The following is a 4,115-nucleotide window of genomic DNA, read 5'->3' on the forward strand; positions in this document are numbered from 1 at the left end:
AATTAAATTAAATTAAATTAAATTAAATTAAATTAAATTAAATTTAATTTAATTTAAAAAGTCAAATTAAATTCAGTGCTGATATTGCTAACTAAAACTGTTAAAAATAAATTATAAAATAAAAAAAACTTATTACAATAAAATAAATTTTAGATGAGGAATTTAAACTTAATAAACTTAAACAAAAAATAAAATAATTATACTAAAACTGAAATAAAAAAAATAAATTAAAGCTAAACAGAAATACTAATACAACTATTAAAAATTACTATAATACACAAAATATTAATAAATACTACAATAGTATATAAATAACATTGCAACAACACACACTGGCTTAAGATGGATTTTCTATGTTAAATAGATGTCTACAGTGATTCTTAGTGATGCAGACAAGCCCAGGTCATTCATCCAACAGCAAGCCAGCGGCAACATTACCTGACACAAACACCTTCACCTATCAACACCTTTCCATTCTCTGGGAGCCTTTTATATAACAATTCATCCAACTGAGTTCAGTGAAATCTAATGCAAACGCAGTACACAGGAGCAACTCAGTGCCGCGTTTCTTTATTGTAATGGACCCCAGTGAAGAGTCAAACTTAAAAGGAGAGTTCTGCAGAAATTCAGTAATTTCCCTCACAATAGGATGTCATCAGCTTCTCTTCCCTTTGAGATGCTAATTCACATGCTGAGCCGTGTTTGACGGCCAGAACCCTGTAAGTGACTATTAATCAAAAAGCACTTCAGGGCTGTGATCCACTGTCTTAACTGTCCACACTCCTGTGATAATTAAATTAGCATTTCACCCACAGTTTTGCTAAGCAAACGTCTGACATGTAAACTACAGCTCTCAGAGTTTAAAGCCAGGCAATATGCTTTTGAGGAAAATGGGTTAGAAGAGCCGGAAAACAATAAAGTGCTCACACCAAATTTAGCAAATTAGCGTAGAGAAAACCATCTCATTTGTACCTCACTAAGGTTAATAAAACTCAAAAGCTTCTGAAAAGTGTATAAATAAAGTGAGCTATGACTCCTTAAGTTTCATTTTATAGTAAACAGAACCTTTCACTGAACTAGCAGAAGCAGTAGCATTAGCATATTTAACACAATGATGGGTGAGTGATGCTAACATTCAGAAAGTCAAATATCAGTCCTATTTCAAGTCTTCCTTCACTCTCTAGAGAATAATTCAGTCTAGACATACCCCAACTGTAATTAGTGTGTTTGGTTTTGTGCAATATATACTATAATAAACCTGTGGTATTATTAGCAACATCAATATACTTAATGCAGCAGCAATAAAATGTGCAGTTCTGTCTGAATCTTGGTTGATTAATTGTTTCTTGATTATTATTTTTTTTTTGTTGAATGAAACAGTAAAATAATTGTGATTAATCTCTGAGCAATGTGTAGAAAGCAGAAAGAAGTAAATTTTATTATTATTATTATTATTATTGTTATTGTTTTTGTTGTTGTTGATTATTTATTTTAGTTATATTCAGCAGTAATCTTAAATAAAAATATTATATTTTATCATGTTTATTCATTCATTCATTTATAAATTCTTACATTTTGTGTAAATTCCTAAATTAAAAATTTATTTATTTATGTATTTATTTATTTATTTATTTTATCCGAAAATGTCATTGTATTAATCAGCAATAATTTTAAATCAAATTACTTTTCATTCATTCAGTTTGTTAATTGTTTTATTTTCTATTTTTTTCAATGCAATAATCACAGTTCTTCCTTAATCCTCAGTATAGTGTCTTATGAACTCCTAACCGCTCTAGATCTGAAAGTATTTAAGAGTAGAAATACAACCTTACACATCTGCTAGTGATCCAGCTCTCCTCTCTCATCTGCTGTCTGTCTTTCTCTGTTCACTGAAGCTCATTTCATTCTCTCTCTGTGTGTCTTTTGCTCTGTGTGGCATTTCTTCTCCTCCTCGTGTCTCTGCAAAATTGAAGCAGCAGACAGTCGTGAATGCTAAACAGTTCAGAAGCAGCGGTCGGGCTTTAGTCTCGCCTGGACCACCATTAACCATTCCCCTCTCTCTCTCTCTCTCTCTCTCTCTCTCTCTGTGAGGATGAGGGTGTCTGCATTGGTAAATGGTGGATGGGTTGGTGAAGCAGGTGGATGAATGTCTCTTATAAAAGAATAGAGGGAGTCATAAATGAGGTCTGAATGGGTTCTAGGGCTCATAGAGCTGACTGGAGTGATGAAGCGCTCGCGTCTCATTTACACACATTGCCACACCGCCCATTTAGATGGATCATATTATGGGATGTAGGAAATATTCATTCTGGCTGGAAATGTGCAAAGCTTGACCTATGAATAGCAGAGGACAAGTGCGCTCCTGCCCTGAAGAAATCAAATTCAGTGTTACAGTCCATCTTCATCCTCCGGATGTGATTTGGAACCGCGGGATTGGGTGCTTCATAGTCCTGTTGGTCTGCTCTCAGTGGGTTCCTGACTTATCTGCTTTGACTGTTGTGGTGAAGGCTCTTGCAGAAAACTTGTGTTTTAGCTCTGGGGGATTTACATATTGAAAGCGATCAATCTTTTGTCTCCCTTTGTAAGTAATTTGGCTTTGCAGAATCAGAAACCAAAACGTGATGTGGTTATAAATGTGGTTATAATATCTGATGAAGGAACGTTCAGGATATTATTCTGTCCTGAAGAGCGCCAGAGGAGTAACTAGCCATTGCTAATTAGAGTACATTAATTACACACACAACCATCCCACTGGAATCTGTTGAGTTATGAAGTGAATCTTTAGATCCGTTCCAAGATGCCGATGTACACAGAAAAAAATGTAATGACCATCAATAAGATTAATAAGGTGCATCTTTATTAATATTAATTAAAATATTAATTTGGCCAATAATAATAATAATAATAATTATTATATATGTTTTTTTGGAGGTTAGAGTTCTGTTATCACTAGAATATCACACCTCTGGAAAATGCGGTGAATCAGATTCAATGACCAAAAATAACTTTCTTATTGTACAATACTACTCAGAGCATGTAGCAAAAATCTGCATGATTAGGGACTCCAGTTATGAGCAAACAACAAACAACCTCAAGTGTAATACAAGTAAGACTTTATTAACTGCGTAAACACTTGAACTAGTCTAACACACACACACACACACACACACACACACACATACAGTTGGCAGGGACGGATTTAGTGAATTGGGGGCCCCAGGCAAAATATAGGAATGGGGCCCTGAGTTATGAAATGAGTCTTTAGATCTGTTCCAAGCTGTCTATCTAGACAGATTTTCAGAATCACAAGTACACACTTCGACATCAAGGCTTTTCCAAAAGGCAGATAGCAGCATTCTGCTGGCTACTAAAATAACTTATTTTGACTAAAAACAGCAACCAGGATGCATTGAAACATTGAAAAAGAGTCATACAAGACTTTAATTTTAATTAAATATTGTCTCCAAATAAAAATATGTCTGTGCTATGTATTATTTTTCTTATTACAGCATCAAATTAGTTATGCTAGCACAAGTCTCTATTGTAATTGACTGACAGTTAATTAGAGAATTAGAGAAACACTATACACACACTATGTAAAACATTTAAAATCAATCATATGAGGTTCACTTTATGCCGAGTTCACACTGCACGATATTAGCCCGATTTTTCACTCGCCGACAGGTTTTGTGAAATCGCCTACAAATGCCCGACATCGGAGGCAAATCGGTGCTCGTTCACGCGAGTGACAATCACGCAGTGTGAATTATCAAAGACGCGATCTGAGGGAATCGCCGACACGTCGCCGACGCCCGCAAAATATTTGGCATGCTAAATATCTGGAGCTGCCGGGGATTCACAATCACGCTGTGTGAAATGAGTTCTGACTGAAAAACACATCGGCGATGACCTACAGAGAGACTTCGGAATCCTCAGTTTAGCCCAGGAGGGGCTCCCGATCCCCTGTCGAGCCCGGGAAAGGCTCCCGATCCCCTGTCGAGCCCGGGAAGGGCTCCCGATCCCTAGTCCAGCCCGGGAAGGGCTCCCGATCCCCAGTCCAGCCCGGGAAGGGCTCCTGATCCCCAGTCCAGCCCAGGAAGGGCTCCTGATGTTTC

The 4,115-nt window shown here is 36.6% G+C and overlaps 1 protein-coding gene across 1 annotated transcript in view; it reads left to right on the forward strand.

Moving 5' to 3' along the window:
* LOC107692246 (thyrotropin-releasing hormone-degrading ectoenzyme-like) overlaps positions 1–4,115 on the forward strand; it is a gene marked incomplete at its 5' end in the record, with an annotated part of 67,244 nt that overhangs the window by 1,123 nt on the left and 62,006 nt on the right. The gene's annotated exons all lie outside the window — the stretch shown is intronic.

The sequence above is a fragment of the Sinocyclocheilus anshuiensis genome, unplaced genomic scaffold (assembly GCF_001515605.1).
Source record: "Sinocyclocheilus anshuiensis isolate Anshui unplaced genomic scaffold, SAMN03320099.WGS_v1.1 scaffold875, whole genome shotgun sequence".
NCBI classification, from domain to species: Eukaryota; Metazoa; Chordata; class Actinopteri; order Cypriniformes; family Cyprinidae; genus Sinocyclocheilus; species Sinocyclocheilus anshuiensis.